Source organism: Hylobates moloch, unplaced genomic scaffold (assembly GCF_009828535.3).
Source record: "Hylobates moloch isolate HMO894 unplaced genomic scaffold, HMol_V3 SCAFFOLD_4, whole genome shotgun sequence".
Taxonomy (NCBI): domain Eukaryota; kingdom Metazoa; phylum Chordata; class Mammalia; order Primates; family Hylobatidae; genus Hylobates; species Hylobates moloch.
Window position 1 is genome coordinate 64,440,523 of NW_026652279.1, and position 25,570 is coordinate 64,466,092.

General features: G+C 35.3%; 1 protein-coding gene and 1 long non-coding RNA gene across 4 annotated transcripts in view; one reads left to right on the top strand and one right to left on the bottom strand.

Moving 5' to 3' along the window:
- The window catches only part of EPHA6 (EPH receptor A6), a 960,796-nt gene that overhangs the window by 686,017 nt on the left and 249,209 nt on the right, over window positions 1-25,570 (bottom strand). The window lies entirely within an intron of this gene.
- LOC131383261 (uncharacterized) overlaps window positions 6,840-25,570 on the top strand; it is a 75,402-nt gene continuing 56,671 nt past the window's right edge. Inside the window, exons 1-2 of the long non-coding RNA XR_009213155.1 lie at window positions 6,840-6,991; window positions 22,873-22,935. This is a non-coding gene — a long non-coding RNA (uncharacterized LOC131383261). The remainder of the gene's footprint in view (window positions 6,992-22,872; window positions 22,936-25,570) is intronic.

Here is a 25,570-nt window from a genome sequence, read left to right on the forward strand (position 1 = left end):
GAAAAAGAAATAAGCTTTCAGTTCAAGGAAGGTTCTCAACAGCCATGTCTTTTTGGTTTGATCATCATGTCTACTCTCCCATGCTAAATCTAGCCAATGGGACCCTTGCTGCTCTTCCAAAGGTACTGAACTTGAGGTTCAGTCTTGAGACACACACCCCCATCAGAAGTCTAGACACAACATCCCCATCAAGGTCCTCTAGTGACTGTTGCAGTCTGGGAGAACAGAGGAGGCTCCATGCACAGAAGCTTCTCCACAGCTGTCTGTAAATTCCAGGAACCCACTTCACCAAGGGCAGCACAATCGTTGCTCTTCTAGGCCATCTGTGTCTTTTCCTTCCCATGGGCTAGCTTTCTTGAACAAAAGCAGTTTAACTTCTGTCTGGCAGGAGCACTGTCCAGACTGAAGGCAAGGCTGCTTTGTGACATGCCCACAGGAAAACAAAACTTAACGTGTTTTTCCATCTGACCATATTCAACATGCCCTGCAGGGATACTAAAAGCAATGAATCTTATTCCTTCACTGATAATTGCATACGATTTAATTACTCAAAATAATTTTAATAATATGCAATTCAATAATGGGAAAAAACTTTTAAAAAATCTATAAATTATAGATGAGTACATTCTTTAGATATGTAAATTGATACTTCATTAAAATATATTCATTAGAATAATAAATTCCCATGTACAAAATCTTTTGATTTTTCCCCATGGTATAAATTTATTCAATAAATGTTATGTAAATATCTATTTTAACAATTAGGATGTGCAAAATGTTAAACAATAAAGTATAACCAATGAATGTTAAAAATTACTATTAACATATGTATGCATATAGGTATGTATATGTGCTTATGTGTATATTTATATTTATATTTCATTGAAAACCATGTAACTTAATGTCCTTTCCATTTTCTAAGTTTATTACTGCAAAGTGGGAAAATAATAATTTTAATATTGTAAAACTTTATTAAAAACTTGATATGTGAAATATATTTAATATTTCTGTTGTTTTAAAATTCTACATTTCATAAAATTAATGAATTTTAAAAGTAAGTCCAGTAAAGGTAAACTATAATTTGAGGAATGCTTGCTCAGGACATATCTAACCTATAATGAAATGTAAATACTGAAAGAGATGAGGTCTTTGTTAGACTCAAAAGTTTTAAATTTCAGCATGAGGACAATATTGTAGCTCAAGACTCTGATAGCTGTTACATGAATGATATTGCATTAATCCAATAATTTTCAGAAAAGAGCAAAATAATATTAATTTATAGTGACATCCTGAGGTCAGGAGTTCCAGACCAGCCTGCCCAACATGGTGAAACCCCCATCTCTACTAAAAATACAAAAATTAGCCGGGTACAGTGGCTGGGGGGGTAATCTCAGCTACTTGGGAGGCTGAGGCAAGAGAGTCGCTTGAACCTGGGAGGCAGAGGTTGCAGTGAGCTGAGATCACGCTACTGCACTCCAGCCTGAGTCTCAGTGTGTGTGTGTATATATATATAATAACATCATATACATAAAAGCTTACAAATCTGAATTTTCCATTTTATCTCATCAATTTTTAAGAGAGAACTTCTTATTTTACTGACATTAGAAAAATATACTCAGGTATCAACTGAAAAGAGATAAAAAGTAGTTATAAGAAGTAAAAACAAAAATCCAACCAAAGCTCAGTTTCATTTCTCAGCCCTAAGATAAATAGTACAGTGTACGTGAAACAACAACAAATCTAATTATGTAGCAAAATTTACCTCATACTATTACTCTATTTTATCTGAGTACTTGTAGTAAATTATTTTGGATAAAATGTTTAAGGTCTATAAGTTAAAGGTGAATCTGTGAAATGAACTATATTAGGATATATTAAGCTACTGTGATGTCTAATTCATATAAAGCATATATGACATATGACAGAACAGTGGATATTCTCTAGTACCCCCAAAGTAACTTGTTTAAGGTCACATCCAGCCATTACATAGGATAATCATTGTGCATGGGCATGTTGATCATATGCTGTAACTTTATGTTTATTACAGCATTATTACTTCAAGTTTGATATTATGACTCAGTGTTGTTAGAATTCTTCAACCTCTTCACTCAGGCAATGATTTTCTGAGAGAAAAAGGTAGAGCTGGCAAGAAGAGGACATATATTTCCTAATATTGAGTTCATGAAATGATGTTTAAAGGTAGAATTAAGTTTTGTATTATGACTCTGCATCTAACTTGTATAAGGTACCTTCTAATAAAACAAATAAAAATTTCCTTATAACATTTTTATTTAATTGATGATATTAAGCTAAGCACAGTATCCAGTTATAAATTGTTATTTGATGTAATTTCAAAGTAGAATATTTTGAAGCAATCGTGTGTCTTGTGATCTTAAAATATTTTAATGGTAAACTTCAACTATTCATATAATTTTGAAGTACTGAAAGTATTTCTGTGTAATCAAACTATGTAATAAATATTTTGCTAAGAAATTCTAAGACCTTTTAAAAATATTATTCTTGACCCACAAGTAGTTTTTGGAATGTTTAGATAATTAAAGTTTTAAAACAAGAATGTTTTGTACCAGTACCATGCTGTTTCGGTTATTGTAGCCTTTGGGCAGTACGGCCATTTTAATGATGTTGAGTCTTCCAATCCATGAGCCTGGGATGTTTTTCTGTTTGTTTGTGTTGTCTCTGATATCTTTCAGCAGTGTTTCGTAACTATTCTTGTAGAAATCCTTCACCTCCTCAGTTAGCTGTATTTCTAGGTATTTTGCTCTTTTTGTGGCTATTGTAAATAGGATTGTGTTCTAGATGTGGCTCTCAGCTTGAATATTATTGGTGCAAATAAATGTCCCTGATTTTTGTACATTGATTTTGTATCCTGAAACAATGATTGGTACTGTCTGCATAAAGTTAAAGTTTTGCCTGTTGTTGCATTTGGCCCAGTGAGAAAGAAATTTGAGCAGTGTGCAAAATGCAAAGTACTCTATAGAACAGCATTTCTAGTATGATATTAAAGCAAAGTTATAGAGAGGAGTCTGCGTTATTCCAAGGTAGTAGAGGTATTGGTATTTGTGTGCGTGTGTGTATGTCTGTGTGTGTGTGTGTTGTAAGGGCTATATGATTGGCTGGACAAAGTCAAGGATATTTGGCTCTAACTTTTGTTGTGTATGACACAAATACATTTAGCAAGTGATAATTTGTACATAAAAATAACCAAGATTTCTGTGAAATTTTGCAATGGATGAAAAGTAGGATAAAAGTGCTTCCATGGGGATATTGTGTGTATATATATATATCTCCATACACACACACACACACAAACACACTTTAAGAAATAAACGTACCACCCCTATCCAAACCTTTGAAGAAGCATTTTAAGAGTTTGACATGCATCTGCTAACTCACTGTATTGTTTGTTATGTTACCCATTTTTTTCATTTTGCCTCATATCATGGACATCTTTCTAGCTCAGAGTTACCTTGTCATTTTTCCTAGTAAATAGAATTGTATGTATGTATATACAATAACTTCATTTACCCATTTTTCCATTAATGAACTTTCAGATTTTTTCATTACTTAACCAATATAGATAATGATCCAGTGATTATCTTTGTGTATATATGCCTGCAAATTTATCTGTGTGTTGAATAAATTGCTGAAAGTGAAAATGCTGGAAATTTATATTTTAAGAAAGATTTGAAGTAATGGTAAACATTCATTTGTAGGTAATACTGAATACAAGAAGTACAGATTTGGGTAGAAGGAACAAGATTCGGAGTAGAAAAAAAGACCTGGGAATCATTTATCAATATAGTTTGATAAAAACGCTATAGAGAAAGGCAGGTGGAAGTAGAAAGCTAAGAAGCTCAGGATCGGTCTTGGTCTGCCATATGTAAGAGGTTTTGCAGAAGTGGTGTAAACAATGAGTACAATAAGCATGTGATATAAAAAAGAGAGGACTGTCCAGAAAGCAAATACCAAAGAGCGTCAAAGCTAACGAGTGGTCAATAATCTTCAATTATTAATAGTAAGTAGTCTTAATCCTAAAACAAAAAGGGATATTGGAATCAACCATGAGATCACTGTCACACTAAAGAATGGTTTTGTAAAATACTTATGATGAAGATATAAATTAGGAATGTCAGGCAGAGACAGAGAAGTGGAAGTAGAAACATGTTTCACAAAGACGTATGGCAGGGGCAGGAAAAGTGAATTTGAGGCAGCATCTGTCTTAACAAAAGACATTTGTTAAAATAAGTTGAAGGAGATTAAGCACAATTGTTAATTCTTACGGCAAATTAGTTGGGGTTACATAATTTGCTCTCGTGGTAGATCTAAGTTATAGATAGAATATTAAGTTAGAATGGACAAATTTAGGGACTCAAAGATATTTTATTATATATCATAAAGCCAAAGCATATTCTAATTGAAATATCTGTGGCATGAGAAAAAAAAGTGAGGCTATAAATTTAGTCAGACTGCTTTCAAAATGATTATAGTAAACTTTAATGCTTACATTTTAAAAAGTAAGAAAAATGTTGTTGGTCAATACTGAATATATTTAATCGTATTTACTGGCAGTTTGGTCAAATAAAAGAAAAAAGAAACATGCAGTACTGATTGTGCCACAGGCCAGAGGAAAGACTAAATACTCGTGGGTATTTTTATTTTACAGGTGTTACATGCATATCACTGATTCTTCTAAGTGACTGGCAGATCCTAAATAAAATTAATAGCATAAATAGTAGAATTGTATACTAATGTGAAAGTCAACAAATAAACTGCCCTCGAATTGATTAAAAGTTTCTTAAATGAAAGCTTTAAAGGGAGTGTATGCATGGACAAAATCCAAAGAACACATAATATGCATGAATAAAAGCAGGGGGAAAATTGAGCATAGCTGACACTGACATGCTAAACAATTTTTTAAGAAGATAAAGGGTAATTTAAGATGTTTATGAAAAATTATCAAGTGAATATATATTTTCATACATTTCTGATTTTATATAATATAAAAATCAAATGAAATAAATAACAGGCTATTTAGCACATTTTTCTGCTTTCTTCATGTGTGAATCCCATATCTCATTCATAAACAATTTTTGTAATAGTTTTATATTTTTCCAACATTAAAAGTAATACACGCTCATTTTTGAAAATTGCAAATAAAGTACAAAATGTGAAATAAATCATAACTGCAAAAGTGATTTTAAGTGTTCCTACCACAAAAATGATAAATGTGAGGTGATGCATATGCTAATTAGCTCAATGTAGCCATTCTACAACGTATACATATTTCAAAACAACATGTTATACATGATAAACATACTGTTTTACTTTTTAATCAAAAATTAATTAAAAAACAAGGACAATTTTTAAAATGATATATGCTCATTTTATAATTGCAAAAAACCTTCTCAATTTACAAAGATTAACACATAATATTTGGATAAATTTTCTTTCAAAATTTGTATGCAAGTTGAAAAAAATTTTAAGTTGGTATATATTGTTCCCCAAATTTTATCAAAATGTAATCAGCATTTTCTAACATTATTTTAAAAATATAATATTTTAAATATTATTTTAATTGATGCATGAAAATTGTATTATTATTATGGTATATCATAATGTTGATAATCTCATATTTGGACATCTAGATTATTTTATGTTTTCTTTTTAAATAATACTATAGTGAATGCAAGTTCTGATTTTTATGTGTGCATATATCCTTAGAATAGAGATGGAATCACATGGTTAAAGTGTATTGATATTGAAGGCCTACTAGTATGTTGGCTAAAATGTATACTTACACCAGAAGTGTATAAGTGTGTCAGTTTCAATCTAACCTGGAAAGAAAAAATATACAGAATCATTTGTAAAGGATGTATCAGTTTAATAGAGATAAACAGCTATCTCCTTGAGTATATTTTATTTTGAACACTTTCATGGTGCACATTAGCTTTCTGTAGTTTTTAAAAAATGTTTGTTTGAACTTCTGTTTTTGTCCTTTGCCTGATTTTTATTGAGTGGCATTTTTAAATAATTTATAAAATCCTTTTACAAGTTAAAATCTTTAAGCCTTCATATGTAATGTTATAGTTTATTTGTAATTTTTCCTAAAATTTTGGAAAATATTTTAAAATTTTCATCAGTTCCTGCCTAATTTCAATAGGCCCGTTAATTCTGCATTCTTATCTGTTTAAACTCCTGAGACCAAGAATATTCTGCATTCTGCTCGTTACATCTTTTTAGTGCCAATTTGACAAAAATCTTTTTCTTTCCATATATGAATACCGCATTATGTTGAGGAATACAAAACTAAACAAAACTATAGCAAGTCACCTCCACATTTAATAAAATCAGTAGGTGCAAAACTATACAAAAGCACTTCTAGTTTTTGTAGAAGAGTGAGTCATTACTTTTAAAGTCTGTTTCTCACCTTACGGTGTAAATACAACTATTAAAGTATATAAGCATATGTCTATGTGCTTTGTCTCAAATGCTCAAATCAAGCCTATATATTCCAAAAAAATTGAAACATGTGATGTATAATTACTCAGTTTTGCTAACATTCATATCAGTATGTATGTTATCTTTATTTTTAAATGAACAAGAAATTCAAACAAGCAAAAAACCACATACATATGAAACATTGTATGTGTCATAAACATGTATACTTTATATATAAGCACTATGTTCTTAAATTGGCAGTTTGGGAGAATATTCATTTCTCACTGTAAGCTGCTGTTTTTGTAGTTTAATTTGTGAAGTCATCAGCTATATTTCTTCATATACAGTAATTTCTGTTCTTATAAGTGTTACGCATTTTATACATTCCTGAGTTTGGGTTCATTATATACTCTTTGAATATTCTCTTCCAGATGCCTCCTGCAAAAATAGTTAGAGAAAATGCTAATTACACGATATAAGCAGTTTTGGAGAGTTCTCCAGCTTTTGATGAGAAAAACTACTTATTTCTGAGGTAAGTTTTGTTTGGAAAATAGTTTCATTACAAAGAAAAAACCAATATATGAAATGGCTGCCATATCCTGCCATTAACTCCCTCCCCCACACTTCCAAACTGAGTTGTTGCAGCTCGATTTGAAAGTTATTTCCAGTACCACGGTATTTTGCAATCCATTTTATAACCAGGTCTGGGAAGGTTACATTATTTCGGTAAGTGCAGTGCTAATGCAGATATTCATTGGAACGTTGTTATTATCTTTTAAAATGTAGTATATAAGAAGCATTGGTAAATTACAGGCATACCATGGAGATACCATGGGTTCAGTAACAAACCACCTCAATAAGCTGCATTTCACAATAAAGCAAGTCACACAGACCCTTTGGTTTTCAAGTGCATATTAACATTATTTACACTATAGTGCATTCTATTAAATGTGCAATAGCATCATGTTGAAAACAATTTACATACCTTAATTTTAAAATATTTCAAAAAAAAAATCTAACAATCATGTGAGCCTTCAGCAAGTCATAATTTTTTTGCTGGTGGAGAGCCTTGCCTCAACGTTGATGGTTGCTGACAGATCAGGAGGGTAGCTGCTGAAGGTTGGGGTGGCTGTGGCAATTTCTTAAAATAAGACAATAAAGTTTTCTGCATCAATGGACTCTTCCTTTCATGAAAAATTTCTTTGTAGCATTCAGTGTTATTTAACAGCATTTTACCCACAGTATAACTTTTTCCAAAACTGGAGTCAACCCTCTCAAACCCTGTGGCTGCTTTTTTATTTAATTTTTAATTTAAATTCAGGGGTACATGTGCAGGATTGTTAAACAGGTAAACTTGTGTCATAGGGGTCTGTTGTACAGATTACTTCATCACCCAGGTATTAAGGCTAGTATCGATTAGTTGTTTTTCCTGATCCTCTCCCTCCTCCCACCTTCCACCCTCTGATAGCCCCCAGTGTGTTTTGTTCCCCTTAATGTGTTCATGTGTTCTCATCATTTAGTTACCACTTTTAAGACAGAACATGTGGTATTTGGTTTTCTGAGCCTGCGTTAGTTTGCTAAGGATAATGGTCTCCCACTCCACCCATGTCCCTGAAAAAGACAGGATCTCATTCTTTTTATGGCTGTACAGTATCCCATGGTGTATATCTACCACATTTTCTTTATGCAGTCTAACATTGATGGGCATTTAGGTTGATTCCATGTCTTTGCTATTGTAAATAGTGTTGCAATGAACATATGCATGCATGTGTCTTTGTAATAGAATGATTTATATTCCTTTGGGTATATACCCAGTAATGGGACTGCTGGTTCCAACGGTGTTCCTTTCTTTAAGTCTTTGAGGAATCGCCACACTGTCTTCACAATGGCTGCTGCTATATCAACTAAGTTGATGCAACATTCTAAATTCCTTGTTGTCATGTCAACAATGATCACAGCATCCTCAAGAAACCATTTTCTTTGCTCATCCATAAGAAGAACTCCTCATCCATTAAAGTTTTATCATAAGATTGCATCTGTTTGAGATACAGACCAATGGAGCAGAACAGAGGCCTCAGAAATAACACCACAAATCTACAACCCTCTGATCTTTGACAAACCCAACAAAAACAAGAAATGGGGAAAGGATTCCCTATTTAATAAATGGTGCTGAGAAAACTGGCTAGCCATATGTAGAAAGCTGAAACTGGATCCCTTCCTTATACCTTATACAAAAATTAATTCAAGATGGATTAAAGACTTACATGTTAGACCTAAAACCATAAAAACCCTAGAAGAAAACCTAAGCAATACCATTCAGGATATAGGCATGGGCAAGGACTTCATGACTAAAACACCAAAAGCAATGGCAACAAAAGCCAAAATAGACATATGGGATCTAATTAAACAAAAGAGCTTCTGCACAGCAAAAGAAACTACCATCGGAGTGAACAGGCAACCTACAGAATGGGAGAAATTTTTTGCAATCTACCCATCTGAAAAAGGGATAATGTCCAGAATCTACAAAGAACTTAAACAAATTTACAAGAAAAAAACAAACAACCACATCAAACAATGGGCAAAGGATATGAACAGACACTTCTCAAAAGAAGACATTTATGCAGCCAACAGACACATGAAAAAATGATCATCATCACAGTTCATCAGAGAAATGCAAATCAAAACCACAATGAGATACTATCTCACACCAGTTAGAATGGCGATCATTAAAAAGTCAGGAAACAACAGTTGCTGGAGAGGACGTGGAGAAATAGGAACATTATTACACTGTTGGTTGGAGTGTAAACTTGTTCAACCATTGTGGAAGACAGTGTGGCGATTCCTCAAGGATCTAGAGGTAGAAATACCATTTGGCCCAGCAATCCCATTACTGGGTATATACCCAAAGGATTATAAATCATGCTACTATAAACACACATGCACACATATGTTTATAGCAACACTATTCACAATAGTAAAGACTTGGAACCAACCCCAATGTCCAGCAACAATAGACTGGATTAAGAAAATGTGGCACATATACATGAAGGAATACTATGCAGCCATAAAAAGGATGAGTTCATGTCTTTTGTAGGGACATGGATGAAGCTGGAAACCATCATTCTGAGCAAACTATCACAAGGACAGAAAACCAAAGAGCACATGTTCTCACTCATAGGTGGGAATTGAACAATGAGAACACTTGGACAAAGGGTGGGGAGCGTCACAGACTGGGGCCTGTTGGGGGAGGGGGATGGAGGGCGGAGGCAGGGATAGTATTGGGAGAAATACCTAATGTAAATGATGGGTTGATGGGTACAGCAGGCCAGCATGGCACATGTATACCTATGTAACGAGCCTGCATGTTGTGCACATGTACCCTAGAACTTAAAATATACATATATATATATATATATATATATATATAGATTGCATCTGTTCCGTTATACCTTCAAGCTCCACTTTAATTGTAGTTCTCTCGCTATTTCCACAACATCTGCAGTTACTTTCTCCACTGAAGTCTTGAACCCACAAACTCATCCAAGAGGGTTGGAATCAACTTCTTCCAACTTCTGTTAATGTTGATATTTTCACCTCCCATAAATCACAAATGTTCCTAATGGCATGTAAAATGGTGAGCTTTTTCCAGGTTTTCAATTTATTTTGCCAGATTCGTCAGAAGAATCACTATCCAGGGCAGCAATAGCCTTGCAAAAATGTATTCTTGAATGATAAGATTAAAAGTTAAAATCCCTCCTTGATCTATGGGCTATAGCACAGATGTTGTATTTAGCAGTCATGAATACAACACAAATCTTGTACATCTCCATCAGAACTCTTGGGTGACTAGATACATTGTCAATTAGCAGTAGTATTTTGAGAGGAATCATTTTTTCTGGTCAGCAGCTCTCCACAATGTTTGGTAAACCATGCTATAAATAGATGCACTGTCATCAAGGCTTTGTTGTTCCATTTACAGAGCACAGGCAGAGTAGATTTACCATAATTCTTAAGGGTCCTAGAATTTTTGGAATAGTAAATGAGCACTGGCTCCCACTTAACATTACAAGCTGCATTAGCCCCTAACAGCAGTGTCAGTCTGTCCTTTGAAGCTTCAAAGTCAGGCATTGACTTCTCCCTAGCTGTAAAAGTTCTAGAGAGCATCCTCTTCCAATATAATGCTTTTCTGTCTAAAATTAAAATATGTTGTTAGTGTAGCTACCTTCATCCATTATATTAGCTAGATCTTCTGGTTAACTTGCTGCAGTTTTTACATCAGCACTTGCGGCTTCACCTTGCATTATTATGCTATGAACATGACTTTCATCCTTAAACCTCATGAACCAATCTCTGTTAGCTTCCAACTTTTCTTCTGTCACTTCCTTACATCCAGACCATTAAAACTGTCTCCATATTGGCAATAAGGCTGTTTTGCTTTCTTATCATTTGTGTGTTTAATGGAGTAGCACTTTTAATTTTCTTTAGTAACTTTACCTCTACACCCACAATTTGGCTATCTGGCACAAGAAGACTAGCTTTGAGCCTTTTTTTTTGGCTTTTGACATGCCTTCCTCATTAAGCCTAATCAATTATAGCTTTTTATTTAAAGTGAGAGATGTGACACTCTTCCTTTCACTAGAACACTTAAAGGCCACTGTAGGGTAATTAATTGGCCTAATTTCAATAGTGTTGTGTCTCAGGGAATAGGCAGCCCCAAGGAGAGGAAGAGAGAAAGGTGAACAGCCAGATGGTAGAGTAGTCAGAATACACACAACGGTTATGGATTAAGTTTACCATCTTTGATAAACATGGTTCATAACACCCCAAACAATTACAACATAATTTCAAAGATCACTGATCACAGATCACCTAACAGATATGATAATAATAAAATTTTTTAAACACTGCAAGAATTACACCAAGTAAACACATTCTATTGAAAAATTGAGCCAACGCACTGGCTCTATGCAAGATTGCCACAACCTTCAGTTTGTTAAAAAAAAAAAAAAAATGCAGTATCCAAGCAGCACAATTAAGTGAGCACAATGAAATGAGATATGTCTATAATTAATATACTTGTTGCAATAAAAAGGGGAGACATGTCCAGCATGTTTCCATTATACATGTGTCCTCTATACATGGTGTCATGTAAACTGTGCTTCTCATAGTGATACATATCAAGCTGAAAAATCTTTAGTATTTACTCTGAAATAGAAAAACTTAAATTACAGTGCTTTAGGTTTTCTAGAAGCTAAACATATCATTATTGCCTATAAAAGTATGGCACCACACCCAGAAGCCCCAGAACAAATCAAATTATTTCAGTAGTAAAAATTTGACAAAAGTCAAAGTTTAAACACAAAATTGGAAAAATTCTGGAACATGTGACATCTAGTTACCCAGTTTTCCTAATACATTAATTGATATGAACATTATCTTTATTTTTTATTTATTTATTTATTTTTATTTATTATTATACTTTAGGTTTTAGAGTACATGTGCACAATGTGCAGGTTTGTTACATATGTATCCATGTGCCATGTTGGTTTGCTGCACCCATTAACTCGTCATTTAGCATTAGGTATATCTCCTAATGCTGTCCCTCCCCCCTCTCCCCACCCCACAACAGTCCCCAGAGTGTGATGTTCCCCTTCCTGTGTCCATGAGTTCTCATTGTTCAATTCCCACCTAAGTGAGAATATGAAGTGTTTGGTTTTTTGTCCTTGCGATAGTTTACTGAGAATGATGGTTTCCAGTTTCATCCATGTCCCTACAAAAGACATGAACTCATCATTTTTTATGGCTGCATAGTATTCCACGGTGTATATGTGCCACATTTTCTTAATCCAGTCTATCGTTGTTGGACATTTGGGTTGGTTCCAAGTCTTTGCTATTGTGAATAGTGCTGCAGTAAACATAGGTGTGCATGTGTCTTTATAGTAGCATGATTTATAGTCCTTTGGGTATATACCCAGTAATGGGATGGCTGGGTCAAATGGTATTTCTAGTTCTAGATCCCTGAGGAATCGCCACACTGACTTCCACAATGGTTGAACTAGTTTACAGTCCCACCAACAGTGTAAAAGTGTTCCTATTTCTCCACATCCTCTCCAGCACCTGTTGTTTCCTGACTTTTTAATGATGGCCATTCTGACTGTTGTGAGGTGGTATCTCATTGTGGTTTTGATTTGCATTTCTCTGATGGCCAGTGATGATGAGCATTTTTGCATGTGTTTTTTGGCTGCATAAATGTCTTCTTTTGAGAAGTGTCTGTTCATATCCTTCGCCCACTTTTTGATGGGGTTGTTTGTTTTTTTTCTTGTAAATTTGTTTGAGTTCATTGTAGATTCTGGATAATAGCCCTTTGTCAGATGAGTAGGTTGCAAAAATGTTCTCCCATTTTGTAGGTTGCCTGTTCACTCTGATGGTAGTTTCTTTTGCTGTGCAGAAGCTCTTTAGTTTAATCAGATCCCATTTGTCAATTTTGGCTTTTGTTGCCATTGCTTTTGGTGTTTTAGACATGAAGTCCTTGTCCACGCCTATGTCCTGAATGGTACTGCCTAGGTTTTCTTCTAGGGTTTTTATGGTTTTAGGTCTAACATGTAAGTCTTAAATTCATCTGGAAATAATTTTTGTATAAGGTGTAAGGAAGGGATCCAGTTTCAGCTTTCTACATATGGCTAGCCAGTTTTCCCAGCACCATTTATTAAATAGGGAATCCTTTCCCCATTTCTTGTTTTTGTCGGGTTTGTCAAAGATCAGATAGTTGTAGATATGCGGCATTATTTCTGAGGGCTCTGTTCTGTTCCATTGATCTATGTCTCTGTTGTGGTACCAGTACCATGCTGTTTTGGTTACTGTAGCCTTGTAGTATAGTTTGAAGTCAGGTAGCGTGATGCCTCCAGCTTTGTTCTTTTGGCTTAGGATTGACTTGGCCATGCGGGCTCTTTTTTGGTTCCATATGAACTTGAAAGTAGTTTTTTCCAATTCTGTGAAGAAAGTCATTGGTAGCTTGATGGGGATGGCATTGAATCTATAAATTACCTTGGGCAGTATGGCCATTTTCACGATATTGATTCTTCCAACCCATGAGCATGGAATGTTCTTCCATTTGTTTGTATCCTCTTTTATTTCACTGAGCAGTGGTTTGTAGTTCTCCTTGAAGAGGTCCTTCACATCCCTTGTAAGTTGGATTCTTAGGTGTTTTATTCTCTTTGGAGCAATTGTGAATGGAGTTCACTCATGAGTTGGCTCTCTGTCTGTGATTTGTGTACAAGAATGCTTATGATTTTTGTACATTGATTTTGTATCCTGAGACTTTGCTGAAGTTGCTAATCAGCTTAAGGAGATTTTGGGCTGAGACAATGGGGTTTTCTAGATATACAATCATGTCATCTGCAAACAGGGACAATTTGACTTCCTCTTTTCCTAATTGAATACCCTTTATTTCCTTCTCCTGCCTGATTGCCCTGGCCAGAACTTCCAACACTATGTTGAATAGGAGTGGTGAGAGAGGGCATCCCTGTCTTGTGCCAGATTTCAAAGGGAATGCTTCCAGTTTTTGCCCATTCAGTATGATATTGGCTGTGGGTTTGTCATAGATAGCTCTTATTATTTTGAGATACGTCCCATCCATACCTAATCTATTGAGAGTTTTTAGCATGAAGCGTTGTTGAATTTTGTCAAAGGCCTTTTCTGCATCTATTGAGATAATCATGTGGTTTTTGTCTTTGGTTCTGTTTATATGCTGGATTACATTTATTGATTTGCATATGTTGAACCAGCCTTGCATCCCAGGGATGAAGCCCACTTGATCATGGTGGATAAGCTTTTTGATGTGCTGCTGGATTTGGTTTGCCAGTATTTTATCGAGGATTTTTGCATCAATGTTCATCAAGGATATTGGTCTGAAATTCTCTTTTTTGGTTGTGTCTCTGGCAGGCTTTGGTATCAGGACAATGCTGGCCTCATAAAATGTGTTAGGGAGGATTCCCTCTTTTTCTATTGATTGGAATAGTTTCAGAAGAAATGGTACCAGTTCCTCCTTGTACCTCTGGTAGAATTCGGCTGTGAATCCACCAGGTCCTGGACTCTTTTTGGTTGGTAAGCTATTGATTATTGCCACAATTTCAGAGCCTGTTATTGGTCTATTCAGAGATTCAACTTCTTCCTGGTTTAGTCTTGGGAGGGTGTATTTGTCAAGGAATTTATCCATTTCTTCTAGATTTTCTAGTTTATTTGCATAGAGGTGTTTGTAGTATTCTCTGATGGTAGATTGTATTTCTGTGGGATCGGTGGTGATACCCCCTTTTTCATTTTTTATTGCATCTATTTGATTCTTCTTTCTTTTCTTCTTTATTAGTCTTGCTAGCGGTCTATCAATTTTGTTGATCTTTTCAAAAAACCAGCTCCTGGATTCATTAATTTTTTGAAGGGTTTTTTGCATCTCTATTTCCTTCAGTTGTGCTCTGATTTTAGTTAATTCTAGCCTTCTGCTAGCTTTTGAATGTGTTTGCTCTTGCTTTTCTAGTTCTTTTTATTGTGATGTTAGGGTGTCAATTTTGGGTCTTTCCTGCTTTCTCTTGTGGGCATTTAGTGCCACAAATTTCCCTCTACACACTGCTTTGAATGTGTCCCAGAGATTCTGGTATGTTGTGTCTTTGTTCTTGTTGGTTTCAAAGAACATCTTTATTTCTGCCTTCATTTCATTATGTACCCAACAGTCATTCAGGAGCAGGCTGTTAAGTTTCCATGTAGTTGAGCGGTTTCGAGTGAGTTTCTTAATCCTGAGTTCTAGTTTGATTGCACTGTGGTCTGAGAGACAGTTTGTTATAATTTCTGTTCTTTTACATTTGCTGAGGAGAGCTTTACTTCCAACTATGTGGTCAATTTTGGAATAGGTGTGGTGTGGTGCTGAAAAAAATGTATATTCTGTTGATTTGGGGTGGAGAGTTCTGTAGATGTCTATTAGGTCCACTTGGTGCAGAGCTGAGTTCAATTCCTGGATATCCTTGTTAACTTTCTGTCTCGTTGATCTGTGTAATGTTCACAGCGGGGTGTTAAAATCTCCCATTATTATTGTGTGGGAGTTTAAGTCCCTTTGTAGGTCACTGAGGACTTGCTTTATGAATCTGGGTGCTCCTGTGTTGGGTGCATATATATTTAGGACAGTTAGCTCTTCTTGTTGAATTGATCCCTTTACCATTATGTAATGGCCTTCTTTGTCTCTTTTGATCTTTGTTGGTTTAAAGTCTATTTTATCAGAGACTAGGATTGCAACCCCTGCCTTTTTTTGTTTTCCAGTTGCTTGATAAATCTTCCTCCATCCCTTTATTTTGAGTCTATGTGTGTCTCTGCACGTGAGATGGGTTTCCTGAATACAGCACACTGATGGGTCTTGACTCCTTAACCAATTTGCCAGTCTGTTTCTTTTAATTGGAGCATTTAGCCCATTTACATTTAAAGTTAATATTGTTATGTGTGAATTTGATCCTGTCATTATGATGTTAGTTGGATATTTTGCTCGTTAGTTGATACAGTTTCTTCCTAGCCTCAATGGTCTTTACAATTTGGCATGTTTTTGCAGTGGCTGGTACGGGTTGTTCCTTTCCATGTTTAGTGCTTCCTTCAGGAGCTCTTTTAGGGCAGGCCTGGTGGTGACAAAATCACGCAGCGTTTGCTTCTCTGTAAAGTATTTTATTTCTCCTTCACTTATTAAGCTTAGTTTGGCTGGCTATGAAATTCTGGGTTGAAAATTCTTTTCTTTAAGAATGTTGAATATCGGCCCCCACTCTCTTCTGGCTTATAGAGTTTCTGCCGAGAGATCAGCTCTTACTCTGATGGGCTTCCCTTTGTGGGTAACCCGACGTTTCTCTCTGGCCGCCCTTAACATTTTTTCCTTCATTTCGACTTTGGTGAATCTGACAATTATGTGTCTTGGGGTTGCTCTTCTCGAGGAGTATCTTTGTGGCGTTCTCTGTATTTCCTGAATCTGAATGTTGGCCCGCCTTGCTAGATTGGGGAAGTTCTCCTGGATAATATTTTTCAGAGTGTTTTCCAACTTGGTTCCATTCTCCCCGTCACTTTCGAATGAGTAAAAAATTCAAATTGACAAAAACAATCTAGATATGAAACATTCTATATATCATTCTACATGTCTTAAAATTCACCTTTGCTCATCTCTTTTCTACTCTGTATAACTTAAGCCTCTCATAATTTCTTTCACTCCTTTTTTTTCTCTACTAACTAACACAATTCCCTTGTTTTGCATGAAGCTGCAAGTAGTCCTAACTGCTGGTAAAATAAGTACCAGAAAATCAATTTTTCTCCCTACAAAGGTAGAAAAGCAGACACTATTCTACATCATAAAACTAGTTCTGATAACATGGTACCATTGAGAACTTTTCCAAAGTTATCAGTTTTACTCTCTAGTCCATCATGGAGACATGTATGAGAAAGCATAACTCTGTTCTGTTTCCATTTACTAAATGGTAATTGGAAGTTTCATTTGATATGAGTAACGGTTTTTAGATATCCAGAGTTCAGAGAACAATGCTGAGAGTTGTGAAAAGAATAATTTCTAAAATTTTGCAACTCTGCTTTATTGTTTCCATTATTTGTTGACTTAGCAATAATATTAATCTCTGTTTCTTAATGGTGTCAGAACAAAAAATATCCTTGGAATTTTGTTTTGCTTTTATGTATAAAATTAAAATGTTTCTATTGGATTCATTTTTCAAATGAGGAGTTTGAGAATCTTTGTTGCATTAAAAGTAACAATAGAAGGCCGGGCGCGGTGGCTCAAGCTTGTAATCCCAGCACTTTGGGAGGCCAAGGCGGGCGGATCACGAGGTCAGGAGATCGAGACCACAGTGAAACCCCGTCTCTACTAAAAATACAAAAAAATTAGCCGGGCGTGGTGGCGGGCGCCTGTAGTCCCAGCTACTCGGAGAGGCTGAGGCAGGAGAATGGCGTGAACCCGGGAGGCGGAGCTTGCAGTGAGCCGAGATTGCGCCACTGCACTCCAGCCTGGGCGACAGAGCGAGACTCCGTCTCAAAAAAAAAAAAAAAAAAAAAGTAACAATAGAAAAAAACAAAAATATCTCAAGATCAATCTTACTCATACTTAAAAAAATTAAAACATTGCTAATTAAACCACCATTTTAAAATGAACAGATTATCCAAGGATATATTAATTAATACTCCCTAAGTGTTGCTTAAGGTATGGGAAAAGAAAAACTCTTCTGGTACAAGTGTAAACTGCTGCCAAATTTTGAAGAGTAAATTAAAAATATGTAGCAAAAATCTAAAATATATGTGCCGATTGACATACTAATTTTAATTGTATTAATATTCTACATATGTACTCAAATATGTACACAAATATGTCAATGTCAATGCAAGTATGTTGATTTTCTATTTGCAATAGACTAAAAAAGGAAACAATTTAAATGCTCATCAAGAACACCAAGACAGGGACTGGCAAAATAACTGATAGCACACCCATAAATGCAATGTGGCATGTGTAACTATATGAAAGGGGATCCAACTTTAAAATGTATACATTTACAGTATGCTTCAATTTGCATAGAAATAGCATATATAATCAGTAGTAGGCAAATGAATAAAGAGTATGAATAGGCAATTCATAAAATATTTAAAAAAATAAATGGCCAATGAACGTTAAAAATATACAACTTTTCTAGGATTCAAATAAATGTAAATTATCCCAATAGTGAGATAGTGATTTTCCCTGTTGAAGCTAGCATACATATTGTTTTAAAACAATAATTTACAGTTTTAACAAAGGAGAGACTAATACACTTAATATAAATGGGTTATAAATAGAAATAATCTTTAATATACTGTATATACTTATAGATGCATAGGCTATTCTGCAAAAAATAATGAAAAAAATCTTAGCGATTTATATCATATGCTTTGTGATCATATGAAGATTGAAGAGAAATTTTTAAAATATATATCCTGTTGAATTGTTTGAATCTTGTTTTATAAAGACAGTATGTTATTGATGTTTTAACAAATTTAGTTTTAAATAACTGATTGCCACAGTATTAACATAAATTATTAGATTTAGCTTTCCCTGTGCAGTCTAAGTAGTATCATTCTAACACATGTTGTGTAAATGCAGTTAAAGCAAAATCCAAGATGTGACAAAATCTCTGAATTTTCTTTGTAGAAATAAGAAGTGGATACTGTCTCTCTTGGCTCACTTGCTTTAGATTATATTTATTCAGATTATATAAAAATTAGGAAGGAGTTTATGACACTGCTTAATAAGGAAATCCTTTTCATTTCCCACGGCATTGATCAGAAAGAAACAAGGAGTGGCATGAAGGAATGGGTTTGATGAAAGATACACAATTTGGATCCCATGGATTCCTCGTCTTGATTGATTTTTAAAAATCTCATAAGGCAGATGTACACATTATACATGTGTAATTTCTTATTTGGACTGTAAATCTAAGTCACATGTGGTGTAGAGTGCCACAGGTAAAGGAGAAAGCAGTCTCTCATCATAAAAAGGATAACGGAAGAAAGGGTAACTTGCTGTGCTGCAAGCAGTTACAGAGCTTGTTAGGTCAAAGTTAATCTGAGGCCTGGAATGGAAGACCCACATGCTGTGAGCAAAACACACCTCTCAGTAAGCTCCTGAAACTTAGAAAAACTCATATTTATCATCATTCTCAGTAAACTATCGCAAGGACAAAAAAACCAAACACCACATGTTCTCACTCATAGGTGGGAACTGAACAATGAGAACACATGGACACAGGAAGGGGAACATCACACTCCGGGGACTGTTGTGGGGTGGGGGGAGGGGGGAGGGATAGCATTAGGAGATACACCTAATGCTAAATGACGAGTTAATGGGTGCAGCACACCAACATGGCACATGGATACATATGTAACAAATCTGCACATGGTGCACATGTACCCTAAAACTTAAAGTACAATAATAAAAAGAAAAGAAAAACTCTAATTTAATTGCTAACTGGTACCATCCCAATGGGAAAATCTAAGGTTAGATTAAGAAGGAACTGATAACAGTCAACATGGCAGGCAAAAAGTTAACCTATGGTAATGGGCAAATTATATTTCCTGAAATTCTTTTCAACTTTGTCTAGAGTGATTTATATAAAAATAAGTGATTTGCAAATTGATCATTAATGAAGATCTTTTTCTATTTGAAGCCCTAATACCAACTGGACATGTTTAAATTGCTCAAATCAGTTATTTTTATCTAACTCATGATTCTCAATTAGTTTTTGCCCTGTATTAGTTTTGTAGGGCTTCCATATAAACCATCATACACTGTAAGTCAATAAATTTATTTAAGTAGTTTACAGTTGGAAATTAGAAGTCCAATATCAAGATGTGGGCAGGGTTGGTGCCTTCTAATGGCTGTGACAAAGAATCTGTTCTGTGCCTCCCTCCTAGTTTCTTAGCTATAGATGATGCTCTTCATGTGTCTTCACATTGTCTTCCCTGTAATATGCATCTTTGTCTATGTCCAAATTTCCCTCTTTCATAAGGACACCAGTCATACTGGATTGGGGTCCACCTTAAGAATCTCATCTTAACCTCATTATTGGCAAAGACTCTATTTCTAAATAAGTTCACATTCATAAGTACTAAAAATGAAGATTTCCAATGCCATTATTTCATTCCTTTTTATGGATAGAATGCTATCCCATGGTGTATATATTTCTTTATCCACTTATCTATTGATGGGCATTTGGGCTGGTTCCATATTTTTGCAATGTTTTAATTTTTTTAAGTATGAGTAAGATTGATCTTGAGATATTTTTGTTTTTTTCTATTGTTACTTTTAATGCAACAAACATTCTCAAACTCCTCATTTGAAAAATGAATCCAATAGAAACATTTTAATTTTTACATAAAATTGGGTGTATCAAAATCTCACAAAATCATCATTAAAGAACTTATGTAACCAAACACCACCTGTTCCCCTCAAAACCTATGGAAATAAAAATATAATCTGATATGGTTTGTCTGTGTCCCCACCCAAATCTCAACTTGAATTGTATCTCCTAGAATTCTCACATATTGTGGGAGGGACCCAGGGAGAGATAATTGAATCATGGGGGCCAGTCTTTCTCATGCTATTCTCCTGATAGTGAGTAAGTCTCACAAGATCTGCTGGGTTTATCAGGGGTTTTTGCTTTTGCTTCTTCCTCATTTTCTCTTGCCACCAGCATGTAAGAAGTGCCTTTCACTTCCCGCCATGATTCTGAGGCCTCCCCAGTCATGTGGAACTGTAAGTCCAATTAAACCTCTTTTTCTTCCCAGTCTATGGTATGTCTTTATCAGCAGCATAAAAACGGACTAACACAAAATTAAAATAAAATTTTTAAAAAAAGAATTAGGACTTCAACATCTTTATGGTAAACACAAGTCAACCCACGTAATCTTTATGTGTTGGAAGGAAAAAACATATCCTACAAATAACATCAGTTAATTCAGTTATTTTTATCTTAGGACAAAAGAATGGCAAGAGTGAACAGTATAGCAAGCTGAAGAAGGAATAGTGGTAGATATGTGAAGTTTGCAAAGAATGGCCTAAGTTGTGAAAAACCATAACATTGGCTTAAGAAAGTCTCTTCACCTTTTTGGAATTACTGACAAACAAGGGATCTAGTCCTATTTTTCTCATGGGAGATGCCTAAATTATTGATGGGATACTTTGGGGGAAAATGATCACCATAATCACCCTATAAAAATCTATACTACCAAAGTTAATTATATGAATAAATGGCAAACATTACATAGGGCCTTGTTAGGACAGTTAAATAATACCATTTATCTGCTTTATTAATTAATTCTAAAATTAGATAGAAAATTTTGAGATCAGATTCACTACATCAGGTACTGACAATGCACTGTGGACATAAAGACACATTGATCATCTTCTCTTCCCTCAACAAATTATAGCTTTGGTTATTCAGCCTACCTAGAACACCTATTTTCCTACAAACAAAGGTAACTTTGAGCACTAGCTCTCAAAATATTCTGTACATTGGCACATATACAAGGTGCTCCTAGCATGCACAAAACACTGCCATGAATGTGTACAAGTTATTTACAAACTGTAAAAAGAAAAATATTAGGGTAAGAACACTACATAATTCAAAATCATTACTGAGTATAATGAGAACTACATTGCTTTTAATATGTCTTATAGCTGATGTGGACAAACCAGTATATCAAGATGTCAAGGATGAGTTACTCTGGTTCAGAGAATGTGAGTGCTATTAGCAGCCCTCATGGCCTCCCATCTCCAATTCCAATATGTTAGGTAAAATCTGCATATGTTAATTCATTTAGCCAACTAAACAAATATTTTTATAATTTCCAACTATAAAATACAGAATACATATGTTATTTTATTTTGGTCATCCATTAATCAAGCAATATTTATTTAGGGCTGACTATGTTCCAGGCACTCAGTACCTGCCCTTATAGAAGTATAGGTTAGGAATACAAATAATAAACTAATAAATAAAACACAAATAGATGACAAAGATAATCTTGGTTGATAACAAAAGCTCTGAAGAAAACCAAGAGATACTACTGAGCAACTGAGTAGTCAAATGGGAGAAAAGCTATTTTAGATCAGAGCGTCGAGGAAGCTTTTCCTGACATGTGCTCTGAGATAAGAATGACAACAGAATCAGTCATGCCACATCTATGGCAGAGCTTCCCAGGAAAAGGAAACAGAAGAGCAAGACCACACAGTTTGAAAGAGCTAGGGATGTCAGAGAAACAGAAGCCAGTCCCACTCCTTAAACACACCTTTGCTCTTCATATATATAGAAAGCATATTTTTAATAAGCACTTTATTTTTCCTATTTTCCCTTTTAATCACATGTTGAATTATAATATTTAATACCCATAAAGCATAGCCTATTAGTAACTGCTTTAAATGTTCAAACTGTAAGAATGAGCATCTAATATAAGCATATTTATTTAAAAACATTTTTGATACTGTATTTAATTCAAAATACATGTTTATTTTGCCAGAAACACTTTATTGTGTTTATAGCTGTTATATGCTACATCATTAGACTGCCATACAGATGCTGTTTGGGTGAATCTTTAAATGGAATTATTTCTTAATGAAGAGTTAGAGCTATTTTCCTAAGCAAGGTTGTAAAATTTCTAGAAGTAAATTTCTCCTCACATTTTTGAATTGTAATGACTTATCTAAACAACAACATGCAACACCCTTAGGGTTTCAGTAAAGAATATAGTTGGCCCTTGAACAATACAAGTTTGAACTGCGCAGGCCAACTTATGTGCAGATATCCTTCCAACTCTGTCACCTCTGAGACAGAAAAACCAACCCTTCCCCTTCTTCCTCCTTCTCAGCCTATCAATGGAGGACAATGAGGATGAAGAAATTTATGCTGATCCACTTCCGCTTAAAGAATAGTAAGTCTAATTTGCTTATGATTTTCTTAATAACATTGTCTTTTCTCTAGCTTACTTTACTATAAGAATACAGCATATAATAAATTTATCATACAAAATACGTGTTAATCGACTTTATATTATTGGTAAGGCTTTTGGTCAAGAGTAGGCTATTAGTAGTTAAACTGTGGGGGAGTCACAAGTTACATGTGAATTTTCAACTGTGCAGGCAACGGCACCTCTAACCCCAGTGTCGTTCAAGGGTCATCTATAAATGTGTGTGTATGTGTGCGTGTGTGTGTGCGTGTGTGTATATGCACGTGCGCCTTAGTGTGGGCTTCTGTAACAAATTGCCATGTACTGGGTGGCTTAGAAACAACAGAAATTTATTTCTCACATTTCTGGAGGCTGGAAGTCTGAAATCAGGGTGTCAATACAGTCAGGTTCTGGTGAGGGTCCTTTTCCAGGTTGTGGACTGGAGATCTCTTCTTATGTCCACACATGGTAGAAAGAGGGTGGGGCCTCTTACTCTTTTAAAAGGACACTAGTCCTGACATGAGTGTTCTACCTGCATGATCTAATTCCCTCGCAAGGCCTCCTTTCTTATCACACTGGGGTTAGAGTTTCAACATATGAATTGTGGGGTAGGGGTACAACATTCAGTCCATTGCAACGTGTGTGTGTGTGTGTATGTTTCTCAAAACTCTCTCTTATTTTCAGTCAAGAAGTATCTCTTTTTATACACAACTATTAATAGTGGGAATGCATATACCCATGCTCTGGGTGCTCTGGACAAAGGCAATTATTCATCTGTCGCTTGCTGACTATTCTCTTCTTACAGCTATATTTCAGCCCTTCAGCTTCTTTCTATAAGCCTCCATTATCATAGTTCTATGTCAGAGAAAGGCGCTCAAGTTTCCTTTCACACCAAACACCTCTGCTTATACTCTGGATCCTGTCCCAACCCTCCCTGGTCCTTGTTCCGTTCTTTACTTTTAGAATTCTCCACTTTCTTGTTTCAGTTGGCTTCTGCCTATCAGCCCATATAAAAATACTTGAGTAAAACTTTTCCACCATTAAACCAAAAACCAAAGTGATTCTTTATCCCTGACTCTTTTTTTTTTTTTTTTTTTTTTTTTTTGAGATGGAGTCTTGCTCTGTCACCCAGGCTGGAGCACAGTGTCATGAACTCTGCTCACTGAAGCCTCCACCTCCCAGGTTCAAGCGATTCTCTGCCTCAGCCATCTGAGTAACTGGGATTACAGGCGTGTGCCATGGCGCCCAGCTAATTTTTGTATTTTCATTAGAGATGGAGTTTCGCCATGTTGGCTAGGCTGGTCTCGAACTCCTGGCCTCAAGTGATCCTCACCCGCCTCAGCCTCCCAAAGTGTTGGGATTACAGGAATGAGCCACCGTGCCTGGCCTATCTCTGAGTCTTTATTGAACTAGTGCTACTTACTTCTCTCTTCTTGACACATTTCAGTAATTAGCCTGCTTTCTTCCCACAACCCATTCCCCTTACTATAGAAATGGTTGTCTCAAATGTTAATTTAATCAGGTCAAGTTGTCAGTGTCTTATTCTTGGTCCTCATTCTACCCCTCTGCTTCTTGAAAATCGCTCCTTTTGTAATGCTACTACATGCCATCTTCTCTGAGTTCGCTTATGCCACTTGGCTTGGGTTCTCTTCCATTCCCTCCTTGGCTCCCTATTTTATCCCACTATTGCTTCTCTTTGGTATATATATATATATCCCTGATAATTTCAGTCTTAATCATTTCTTCCATAATCGCCTAGATTCTACTTACTTCACTCTTCTCTTTTCAGCATCAGATCCAAATGTCTAGCTTTCATGTTTCAATTACAACCTTTATATATCTCTCATTTCAAAACTAAAATATAGAAGTTTGAAAATACTAGTTTCCCTCTCCTAAATTTGAAGATCCTAGAACACAGATTGTCTTTTACTCACCTGTGTACTACTGATATAACACAGTATTATCCAGTCCATGGTAAACATATATTAAACAAATTCAATATTCAAGAGGTTATAGGATGTGAATTTATGATGTAAAGTATGCAATTTAAATTTTTGCCTAAGGCAGATGGACACTAGCAGGTAACAAAAACTAAATAATGAACACTTTGGAAATTTACCAATATTTATTTAAAATAACTGAGGACAAAGGGAAAAGGCTTACAAAATAAAAGATATACTAAGAAGAAGAAAAAAGTCTTCTATCTGGTGAACCACATTACATTAAATACCATTCTGAGAGATCTCAGATTAAAAAAAGAGAAAGAGGGAGACTTCCCTCTTGACCTATTAAATTGTTCAACTAGGAGTCTGCCTCTATATTCTGTCTCCCCTGCTAGATCACTTGGATTTATCATCATAATTCTTTTCTTTTTAATTATCTCTGGATATGTCCTGTCTGCTATTGCAGTCATTTGAGCATACTCAAGGAACATTTAGTGCTCAGGCATGTAAAATTTGGCTTTTGAGTTAGCATCATTAAAACAACAACAATACAAAAAATGAAAACAGATACCTGTAAATAATCTCCGTCCTGAAATCTCTACAGTTCCTAAATAGCCGACTGAGTGTTTACTGTGCTGAGAAGACCCCAGTGAGGCTGCTTGTTGCAAAATATTGGA